This window comes from Crocuta crocuta, unplaced genomic scaffold (genome assembly GCF_008692635.1).
Source record: "Crocuta crocuta isolate KB4526 unplaced genomic scaffold, BGI_CrCroc_1.0 scaffold273, whole genome shotgun sequence".
In the NCBI taxonomy this organism is placed as follows: domain Eukaryota; kingdom Metazoa; phylum Chordata; class Mammalia; order Carnivora; family Hyaenidae; genus Crocuta; species Crocuta crocuta.
Genome location: NW_027529425.1, coordinates 1,568,832 through 1,581,471, shown reverse-complemented (window position 1 = coordinate 1,581,471; position 12,640 = coordinate 1,568,832).

Sequence of the window (12,640 nt, the reverse complement as noted above, 5' to 3'; positions counted from 1 at the left end):
TCTGTTTAACCATTCACTCATAGGAGAACATGGGGGCTAACTCCAGTTTTGGTTATTACAAATAAACTATGTCCAGGCATTTATGTGAACATAAGTTTTAATTTCTCCAGAATCCGTGCCCTAGAGTACAAATGCTGTGTCATATGGAAATTACAAGGTTAGTGCTTTAAGAAACTGCCAAATTTTTTTCAAGTGGCTGTAGCATTTTACTTTTCTACAAGCAATGCTTCTCAGCATCTTTGCCAGCATTTGATATTGTCACTATTATTCCTTTTAGCCATCCTGGTAGGTGTGTAGTTGTGCTTTATGGCTGTGGAATTATTTGAGATTTAGACTATTTCTTCAAATATATGCAGCCAAGTAATTAGGGACTATTTTAGAAAAACATAATTCTAAAGTCTTTCTTTAAAAATCCTAGTTGAACCCCACAGTCTATGTTCAGAAACAGCTGAGGTCAAAGTGAAAATGAGAAAATGATTGAACTGCTATTTTACATTTTAAAATGTAGTTTATGGGGCGCCTGGGTGGCTCAGTTGATTAAACATCCGACTTCGGCTCAGGTCATGATCCTGTAGTTTGTGAGTTTCAGCTCTGCGTAGGGCTCTGTGCTGAGAGCTAGGAGCCTATAGCCTGCTTTGGATTCTGTTCTCCCTCTCTCTCTGCCCCTCCCCACTCATGCTCGCTCACTCTCTCTCTCTCTCTCTCTCCCTCTCTCTCCTCTCTCTCCCTCTCAAAAATAAATAAAACATTTGGGGCGCCTGGGTGGCTCAGTCAGTTAAGGTCTGACTTCAACTCAGGTCATGATCTCATGGTTTGTGAGTTAGAGCCCTGTGTCCGGCTCTAAGTTGACAGCCTGGAGCCTGGAGCCTGCTTTGGATTCTATGTCTCCCTCTCTCTCTGCCTCTCCCTTGCTCACGCTCTGTCTCTCTGTCTCAAAAATAAATAAGCATTTAAAAAAATTATTAAAAGAATAAGCTTATTTTTAAAAATCCGGACATAACATTTTTCTTGTAAATAAACAAAGGGGAGGGGCCCCTGGGTGGTTCAGTCTGTTGAGAGCCCAACTCTGGCTCAGGTCATGATCTCATCATTCATGAGTTTGGGCCCCATGTCAGGCTCTGTGCTGACAGCTCAGAGCCTGGAGCCTGCTTCAGAGTCTGTGTTTCCCTCTCTCTCTACCCCTCCCCAGATCACGCTCTGTCTCTCTCACACTCTCTCTCTGACAAATAAATAAGCATTAAAAAAATAATAATAAATAGACAAAGGGGATGTCCATACTTCTGGTCTACTACTCCTTCAAACTATCATGGGGGCACCTAGGTGGCTCAGTCAGTTAAGCGGCCAACTTTGGCTCAGGTCATCATCTCACAGCTCGTGGGTCCAGCTCTGTGCTGACAGCCTGGAGCCTACTTTGGATTCTGTGTCTCCTTCTCTCTCTACCCCTACCCTGCTCGTGTTCTCTTTCTCTCAAAAATAAACATTAAAAAAATTTTTTTTAGTTTCATGATTTCTATTGGTCTAGAAAAATAAGATAAATATTCCCTAAGTTTGTTGTATCTCATCTGTAATATATTAACCAACAATAACCAGGGAAATCAACAAAACAAAGGAATTCCCAAGACCCTGAATCATTGTTTATTGGCAAAAAATTGTTGCTAGTTTTTAGACAGAATTAGAGGAAGCTCCGCTATATTCTGGGCTATTGGTTCTCAAAAGTATGGTCACTGGAGCTGCAACATCGCCAGGAAACTGTTAGAAATGCAAATTCTGAGGCACCGCCCCAGACTCACTACATCAGAAACTCCGAAGACAGGCCCAACGATTCACGGTTGGACCAACCCTTAGGGTGATTCTGATATAGGCTTGGGTTTGAGAACCACTGTGAAAGGCAAGCAATTACCTTCCTATTGTCCTAACCCAAGGAAGAGAGCGGTGATGTGCAAAATCCAAAGCAAAGATATTTGGGCCAGAATGTTAAAAACAACTATAAGGTTGTTTAAGTTACTATAGGTAACTTAAGCAAAAATGGGATATATGAGAAGAACTTCAGGGAGTCACAGAATCCTTGCTAGATTTTATGATAGAAAATAGGCAGTGATCAACACATCTGAGCAGCCGAGGGGCAGATTTTCTTCTTAATCAGAAACAGTATGGCCAGGACGCCTCCCCTGGAATTAATGTCCCCCTAGGAATTAATGCCATCTGTCCTTATGTCTCAAGATTGTAAGCACCAGAAGGTGTTCCCCGTCGGCTGAGCCTAGACCAAGGCCCAAGCCCTGGCTGCCTGGGGATAGCGAGAAGGGAAGATAAAGCCACTCTTACTTTTGTAGTGGGAAACTGAGCCCCTGCCTCATGCCCAAACTATGCACAGTAAGGCTTTCTCCTTGATAGGAAGGGAACTGAACAACCCCCACATGGCTGATGTCTGCCTCATCAACGTGATGGTGGAGGGAGGGCAGCAGACTGATATGATTTGATTAAACTGATACCAATAATTTAGAGTTCGGTTTTTGATTCCCCAAGCACATACTCTAAGGTGAAGATGGAAGAAACCTCACGAGAGGAAAGGCGGAAGGAATTCTGTGATTTAAAACAAAATGGAAAATTCACAAATCGCACTCTTGCGCTAATTATTTAAAAAAAAAAAAGACGTAGTAAGTGCCCATCTGTGACAATTATTAGCACATGGTCTGTGCTGGTGAAGAGGTGCCCCAATTCCCCAGTCCTCCAGATGCGCTGAACTAGTAACCAAATCGCTGCTCTCTCTGCATTCTGCAGTGTTTGAATCAAGTTCATCTTTCTGCGGAGATCCGGCAAGCCTCTAATCTTACCCTGATTGTGCAAAAATAGAAACAAGTACAGATGAATGTGACAAAGATTCCCCTAGTACCAAGAAAGGGGCGGGAGCTGTGTACCTCATTATTTAAAGGCATTCATATAAACAAATTAAGTTAATTTGGGGTTCTGGTTTGTGTGAGGGAGGGATGCTTATGTAATTATTAGCTTCTATTCCTGCTTAGTGAACATGATAAAGATTTTCAAGGATAGCTATTTCCAGTCCAAGTTCATGCTTTCTTCAGTGCCTGTCCATAGAACTGTCCATGTGCTGAAAGCAGATTCTTTGTGTATCCATCTCTCTAGTCCACATCAATCCCCTGTCTGCCCAGGATCTCCCCGGAGGGATGGGGGAGATAGCGGGGCTCATGCCACAGAATAGCTCGACAGTGCCCACTTTTGTCTTCCCAGGAAATATATTTTAGAAAACATGGTCTTGTCATTTGTATGCACTGACTTATAGTAGAAGCTCACTTTTCCTCTTTATTGTACCATAGAACATAAGCAAACATTTATTGGGAAATTTCAGTGTGCCAGGCAATGTGCTAATGCGCAAGGACATTTTTTTCTGCTATTAGAAACACACACATACAGAAGAGTGAAACTCCTAGATAATTGCCAACAGGTAAAGAAACAGAACATCTCCAGACCCCAGAAGACAACGGATTCATCCTCCCAATCACAATCTTTCCCACCTCCTCTCTAAGTAACCACTCTCCTCTTATCATAATAATTTCTTTGCTTTTATTCATAGTTTTAAGTATGAGTCCCTAAGCATAGTTCTTTTTAGCCTGGTTTTAAACCTTCTATAAGTGGAACCATACAGTAGGTACTATTTTGTATCTGATTTTTTTTACTCAGCATTATGTTATTGAGATTCATCCATATTATTGTGTTATGGCTATAGTTCATTTATTTTTATTGTTTGCATAATATTCTATTGTATAAATATACTTCAATTTATCCATTCATGGGCATTTGAATGTTCCACTTCGGTGCTAACATAAACATTATGCTAAACTGTATTTTGACTAATATGAACATATTAAATAGCATTTCCTGATTACTAATAGGGTGTTACTTTGGCTATTGGAAATCCATTTAGCAAAGCACATATGCAATGTTTTGGGTTTCTTTGTTCATTTTTCTATGGGATTTTCTGTCTTTCTTACTGATTTATAGGCATTCGTTGTGTGCTTTGGATATCAGCTGTCAGGGCTTTTTTCCCAAATTTTTTTAATGTGGCAAAATATATGTAATATAAAATTTACCACCTTAACCACCTTTAAATGTAAAGTCAGTGGTATTAAATACATTCGTAATGTTGTGCTCCATCACCATCATCCATCTCCAGAACTCATTTCATCTTGTAAAACAAATTCTGTATCCATTCAACAACTCCTCATTCTCCCCTTTGCCCAGCCCCTGATAATCACCATTCTACTTTCTATCTCAGGGAATTGGACAATTCTAGAGACCTCATATAAGTAGAATCATACAATATTTATCTTTTTTGGCCTGTTTCACTTAATATCCTTAAGATTAATCCACACTGTAGCATGTCAGAATGTTCTCCCTTTTCAAGGCTGAATAATATTCCATGGCACGGAGAGACCACACTTGGCTTATCCATTCATCTGTCAATGGATATCTGGGTTGCTTCCTATTTTAGCTATCATGAATAATGCTGCTTTGAACACAGGGATACAAATATCTCTTCAAGACCCTGTTTCAATTCTTTTGGGTAGATATTCAAAATGGAATTTCTGGATCATATGGTAATTCTATTTTTTGAGGAATCACCATTCTGTTTTCCATAAGGGCTACACCATTTGACATTCCCACCACCAGTGCATGAGGGTTCCAATTTCTCCACATCCTCACCATCACTTATTATTTTCTGGTTTTTGATAGTGGCCATCCTCATGACTATGAAGTGATATCTCATTGTGGTTTTGATTTGCATTTCCCTGATGGCTAATGACATTTATCATCTTTTCATGTGTTTCTTGGCCATTTGTAGGACTTCTTTGGAAAAATGTCTACTCAAGTCCTTTGTCCATTATTGAATCGGGCTGTTTGGCAAAGAATTTTAAAAGGTCAGTAAGGTATTTTCCCTGCATTTTGTCTCTCTGGTAGTAGAGACTATCACGTAAGCAAATAATGTATAAATGAGGCAGAAGAGCCACAGCTGAAGGCTTCCCTTTCATGTGGACACCAATATGCTGTTGGTGACAGTAGACAAGGGGAAGGATTCGGCCACTTCACATGGATGGATGTGGAAGGAGTCTTGCTTGCTGAGCATTTTGCCACATATCTGAAGCAGCAAGTTTCTAAAGAGTTTCAAAAATTCACAATGATTAATTCAGGAGCATCACCAATTTAAATTTTATACTCAGGATGTATGGTTGGCAACTTTATTTCTCATAAGGCAGCCCTCAACCTTTGCTTTTTGAAAGACTCAAGCAGCTCTCTCAATAAGCCACATCTATTTCTGCTGTGAGTTTTTATCTTGGGTTGTCACTTAGAAGTATAATCAATTTAGACATTGCTGTTTGCTCAGCGAGCAAAGTCTGTGATGTCTTAACTAAGCACAGGACAGGCCTGCCATGCCTCTCTCTAATAAGTGAGAGTCTTTGGAATCAAATGGGAATACAGTTTCATTCTAAGGAAAGCACTAGCAGCAATGGAGAAAAACTGTACTTACTATGGTTACATTTGTGAATTATGGTTGGATTCTCATCTCACTGATGAAGATTAAGAGGCTTGAATATTGTTACCCCAAATAAACTATATTGCATCTGAATGGAATATTTTGATAATAATGAGCTGGTCATAGGAGAATGCTTCCCATGAAAAAACGGTAGAGCTAAGTATCATTACAGATGTTTCATGGAACTATCAGTTAATGCCTCCTTCCCCTAAAGGAGTTTCCATGCTCCGAATTCAATCCTTTGCAGAATAATTCCTATGTAAGCAGGAGGGAAAAGGGTGTGTGGGGGATTAGTGCTAACAATCAATGATTTAGGAAAGCTATGAATGTTCCAGTGCCTGAAATACAGCAGTGGGGTAGCACTAGGTTGTTTCACCAAAGAGCCATTTCTCTTCTTATTGGGAAGAATTGGCCTGCAAGTTCAAAAGAGGGTTGCCAACTTGACCTTAGGTCACTAAGATTAGAACATCCCTGGGGTTTTGATAGAAGAGTACCTGTAGTTAGGAAGCCAGATTTATGGCTGTGGGCAAAGAGAAAGAAAGCCCATGTCTACAGTATACTAGCTTATTAGGGTAAGTATACTACTTGGAAATCCTTCTAGAGAAGTCCCATAAAAATCACTCTCAAGCCTCCTGCATCTGCACCTGGGTCTTTACCCTCCCACCAGGGATGGTGGAAGGTCCATAATGCAATAAAATCACTTTCAAACCTCCTTTGGATTCTGATATCTTGATCACCCAAACATTACTTTCCCTACCTTTTCTTAAGACTAAAGACATGCCACAATTTAACAATCATCAGAAATGCACGGAGAACTAAGAACCCAAGGCATATAAGAACCAGGATAAACCCAGAGCGATTAATTCCCTAGCAATCCTCGCATTAGGGATACATCTGGGAGTGAATTTGGCGTCAGCAGAGTGGGCTTAAATACGCCCCTATTTGCTGGTTATGTGATCATGGGTGATTCTCTTATATTTCTGAGCTTCAATCTCTTCATCTACAAAATAGATGTAATACCAACATCATGCTGTTTTTATAAGCATTACTGGTATGGAAGATGTTATCTGTGAAAACCCTTGGTAAAAGTATCATTTAAATAATTGTTCTTAATCTAGGGGTATTTGTATCTAAGCCTGCAGGCTTCCAGAGAAGGACTTTCGTTTCTTTCAAAAATTTACTCACCTGAATGTGCAGGTAAGAACCACAACTTTATAAATAATAAAATTTCCCATAGTTTTTTTTTTTTTTTTTTACAAATAGTTTATTGTCAAGTTGGTTTCCATATAACACCCAGTGCTCATCCCCACAAGTGCCCCTCTCTGTGCCCATCCCCCTTCCCCCCCACATCTATCAGTCCTCAGTTTTTGTCAGCATTCAAGAGTCTCTCATGGTTTGCCTCTCTCCCTTTCCCCCACTATTTCCCCCCTTCTTCTCCCCCACGGTCCTCCGTTAAGTTCCTCCTAATCCTCCTATACGTGCAAACATATGATTGTCCTTCTCTGCCTGACTTATTTCACTCAGCATAACACCCTCAAGGTCCATCCATGTTGCTACTCATGGCCAGATTTCATTCTTTCTCATTGCCATGTAGTATTCCATGGTATAGATAAACCACATCTTCTTGATCCATTCATCTATTGATGGACACTTAGGCTCTTTCTATGTTTTGGCTATTGTTGAGAGTGCTGCTATGCCTCAGCATTTCTATATCCTTTGGGTAAATTCCTAGCAGTGCTATTGCTGGGTCATAGGGGAGTTCTATGGTTAATTTTTTGAGGAACCTCCACACTGTTTTCCAGAGGGGCTGCACCAGTTTACATTCCCACCAACAGTGTAGGAAGGTGCCCGTGTCTCCACATCCTCACCAGAATCTCGTGTTCTCTGATTTGCTCATTTTAGCCACTCTGATTGACGTGAGGTGGTATCTCAGTGTGGTTTTGATTTGTATTTCCCTGATGAGTAAAAAGTTCCAATAGTTTTTGATAATTGTTAAATATTATGGTTCTCCTACTCCCCCTGTAATCCACCGCCACTTTAAAAGTTTTCTAAACAATCACATTTCTCAAAGACAAGCAAATCAGAGATATGAAATTTTTTCCCATTTATAATTCACCCAAACCAAGTGAACAGATGTTTACTTTGAAGAAGAGAAACACACACTGAAACGCCTTTTTATTACTGATAACTCCCAAGCCATTTCTCAGACTTTCATTGTATGGAATTATGCTTCAGGAATTTAGGGCTCAAATTTGTATTCATGCAACACACCTTGAGAATACACAATTCTAATGTCTTCAAGGTCTTTTATTTTTAATTATTATTAAAACACTAGCAATGACAGAATTGGGACTCCTCCTCTCTTCTAGCCAGAGGCTAGCAGTTTGATGAATAGTCTTACAGAATGTTTTTTCTATACATATACTACCAGATATGTAATATTCTTACAAACAATATACTATTTATTTTTTTTATTTATTTGGGGGCCGGGGAGAGTGAGTGACAGAGAGAGAATCCCAAGCAGGCTCTGCACTGTCAGCACAGAGCTCCACATAGGGCTTGAACTCATGAACCATGAGATCATGACCTGAGCAGAAATCAAGAGTTGGACACTTAATCAATTGAGCTACCCAGGTGCCTCTACACTGGTATTTCTTGATTTACCAAATTAAGACATTATCAGGCTCCCCATTGTGGAAGATAAGGAGTTTCCTTCTCCTGCCTCCATTTTTGTACACGCTTTGTATTTTTACTTCTTCCATTCATACTTAAAATTTTTGAGCTCAGGTTTGCTCTTTCATCAGCCCACATGTAACTCATGATCCCTGCCACATTAGGTAAGGATATTAGTACCCCTACCTTCTGTTCCACTTGTCCCACCTTCATATATGTCAGCTGAACCCTGACAATGTGAAGGATGGCAACATTCACATTCTACAGGCAGGGTTGACTTCCTTGTTTTGTCTGTTGGTTCCATGAGTTGACTATTTCAGAATCAAGATTAAAATCACACTACATTTTTGTTTGCTTCTTGTTTGGCTTTGAGTTTCTTATGTAATTTTTTTTTTTTGGCCTGATATTTATCCAATGTCTATTTACTTACTTTGAGAGTGAGAGACAGAGCATAAGCAGGGAAGGAACAGAGAAAGTGGGAGACACAGAATCTGAAGCAGGCTCCAGGTTCTGAGCTGTCAGCACAGAGCCCACTGGGGCTTGAACTCAGGAAATATGAGATCATGACTTGAGCTGAAGTTGGATGCTTAACAAACTGAGCCACCCAGGTGCCCTTTTACCTATTTCTAATGGTCTTATTTTCTTCTTATTGATGGAAGAGACGGGTTTTCTTCATCAGGTCACGAACAGATCTGGCTTCTTAATCATTCTATTAAATCTGTTTCATTTCTCTTGTTGAAAACATTCTACCTGGAGCTGCCTTTCTTTTCCAATATAGAACGAACAGCTTTCCAGCTTCACTATACAACTATTATCTTGGGATTGCATTTCAATGCAATTGAATGCTTCTGCATTGGTTTCATTATTTCTTATATCTTATGTTTTTCTTCTTGGTAATGGTGGGAGAGGGGTTAAGATGATTTTCACCCTTTTTTGATTGTGTACATTCTCAAGTAGCTTACTTAGCAAGTACTTGAAAGGTAATTCTCCTGAGTTTATATCTGAAAATATCATTATGCTTTATATGACTATAGAATTCTCAGTTGTAATTGTCCCTCAGAACGTTCAAGGCATTGTTTCATTATATTCTGGCCTTCAGTGTCCCCAGAGACAAATCTGATGCTAGTCTTATTTTCATTCTTTTGTACATTTCTCTCTGGAAATTGTTTGGATCTCCTATTTATTCTTGGTAGTCTGAAATTTCACAACACTGAATGTATATATTTATCTTTTTCTCATTCAGCTTGGCATTCAATGAGTCCTTCAATCTTGAGGTTCCTTCAATTCTGATACATTTTCTTTTCTGATTTCTTTGATAATGTCTTTCCCTGCATTTTCCCTCTTACCTGATTATTTTTTTTGGAACTCCAGTTACTCTTGATGGCAGGCCTTCTGAATTGATCCTCTCTCATTCTTCTCCCAACTTGTTCAACTCTTTGTTCCTTTCTGGCCTATAGTCTGAAATCTTTGCTTGCCTTTCTCTTCAAACCTTTCCCTTGAATTTTGTCCTGATAATTACCTAATCTGAGATTGTTCCTGTTTCATAGCTTCTTGTTTAGTGGCTACAGTCCCTGTTTTCTCAAATCTGTTGAGAATACAGAAAGTAATTACCCTAGCTTCTCTGAGTTGTGTCTGATTCTCCTGTGGGCACTTGTTTCATTCACCTTGGTGTTTCTCTTATTTTGATGGTTTTCTTCTTGTGCTTGATCATGCATATTGAAGAATGGGAGCATGAGTTAATTTTTCTAGACAAATGGTTTGGGTTTATTGTATATACATATCTATGTGTTCCCATTAGGATTATCGCATGAATAGATTGGCTGACCAGGTGTCCTATGGAGGTGATAAAAGATTTCTTAACTGGCAGGTAAGGAGAAATGCATTCTGATTCTTGACCTTTCATATATGACTTATTTTTACTGTCCAGAAATTTGTAGGATATTTTCTTTTACCAGAATTTTGAAATTTAACAACGATGTGCTTTGGCACAGGTTAATTTTAATCTATTTTTCTGGGCTACTCATTGGAAACCTTGGTTCCATTTGGAAGGAAATGTTTACTTCTGCTTTGGGAATTACTCTTGATTTGGTAATTTGCTATCCTTTATTTTTTCATTCTCTACTTCCGGAATGCCTCTATTCAGACTTTGGATCACCTAGACTTCAAGATTCACATAACCTTACCTGTTCTAGATATTTATCTTTGTCATCTTGCTCTACTCCATGGGAGATTTAGTCATCTTTCAACACTACTATTTTGCTCATTTCTACTATCATTTTTAATTTCTAAGAGTTTTTTGATCTGGAATTTTTTAATGTTTATTTTTTAGAGAGCAAGCAGGGGAGGGGCAGAGAGAGAATCCCAAGCAGACTCCATGTTGTCAGCACAGAGCCCAACCTAGGGCTTGATCTCACCAACTGTGAAATCATGACCGGAGTTAAAATCAAGAGTCAAACGCTTAACTGACTGAACCACCCAGTCACTCCTGATCTTGACCCTTTAAAAACAGCATCTTATTTTTGCTTCATGGAAGCACTATCTTATCTCTCAAGTATGCTAGTATTGTTTTTTCAATTTTCTTTCCCTTGCATGGCTTTTCTTTCAAATTCCCCTGCCAGCGCTATTTGTTTTTGCCTCTATTATGTCAGAGAGCTTCCTCAAATACCTGTGGTTCTTGATCTATTTAAGAGTGAGGTACTAAAAAGCTGATCAGAAGTGCTGAGACCTTAAGGTAATCTAGCTGGGTTGTTTCCTTGTGGAACTCACAGTATCAGTGTCTTTAAGTCTTTCCTCTTGGGATGGTCATATTCCCCAGAGAAAGATCTAGGCTCCTGCCTGGATGATATACACCTATCTGGTAGCATTCCATTTACCCAGTGGGGTGTGGGGATAAGTGGGGGCTCACCATTTCCTATGCAATTTACTTAATGCCCCTGTATTCAGCATGAATCTGTTTTTTTTTTTTTTAATTTTTATTTATTTCTAGGAGAGAGAGAGAGAGACAGCGTGAGCAGGGGAGGGTCAGAGAGAGAGGGAGACACAGACTCCGAAACAGGCTCCAGGCTCTGAGCTGGCAGTCAGCACAGAGCCCGACGCGGGGCTCGAACCCACGAACCGCGAGATCATGACCTAAGCGAAAGTCGGACGCTTGACCGACTAAGCCACCCAGGCGCTCCAACATGAATCTGTTTTTAACCTTGCCCAATATAACCTTGCCCAAAAAAGTACAGACACTTTTTTTTTTTTAACCTAATTGAGAAAACAAACTTCGAGTTTACTCCCAGGGTTGGGAAGGGCCAGATGATCAGCTTTGTGGAGTAAGAGGATATAATGGCTTTTAGAACTGTTTTTTGTTTTTTTTTTTAATTTTAGAGAATGGGGGCAGGCACAAGTGGAGAAGGAAAGGGGGGAAGATGCGGGGGATGGGGGGTGTCTTAAGCAGGCTCCACTCTCAGCACAGAACCCAACCCCATAACCTTGGGATCATGACCTGAGCCAATATCAAGAGTCAGACACTCAACCAACTGAGCCACCCAGGCACCCCTATAATAGCTTTTTAAAAAACTTTTAGTTATTGGGAAATTCCTATATTCACAGGAAAAAAACCAGAATGGCATAATAATCATCACCCACCATGGACCCATCACCAGCCCCACCTGCCATTACCACATTGCCAGTTCTACCCCATATATCTCTCATCCACTTCCTTCATCCCATATTTCTTTGAAACAAATTTTCAACATCATTCTATCTATAATCATTCAGTACATATCTTTGAAATTTAAGGACTTTTTAATGTAATCTTAATACGATTAAACCTAAAAAAATTAATGCTTCTTTCATATCAAACCTGCATTCAGTGTTCAAGTGTCCAATTAGCTCATGAATGTCATGTGTTTTATTCTTACATTCATTTGTTGCAACCGGAATAGAACTAATATCCACAAATTCTGGCTGTCAATAGTCTTTTTTTTTTTTAAATAGTTTGTTGTCAAGTTGGTTTCCATATAACACCCAGTGCTCATCCATAAGTGCCCTCCTCCATGCCCATCACCCCTCTTCCCCTCACCCCCACCAGCCCTCAGTTTGTTCTCAGCTGGTATCCAAAATCTATAAGGAACTCACCAAACTCCACACCTGAAAAAAAAATCCAGTGAAGAAATGGGCAGAATATATGAACAGACACGTCTCCAAAGAGGACATCCAGATGGCCAAGACACATGAAACTATGCTCAGCATCCCTCCTTATCAGGGAAATACAAATCAATACAGAAATGATAGTGTATCACTTCCAAATTAGGTTATAAAGGACTGTGGCTTCGGTTTTGAACACTCTTTCTCTCCCACACACACTCTTAGATCACTTGCTCTGGGAGAAGCAAGATGTCCTATGGTCAGGAGATTCAGGTAGTCTATGGA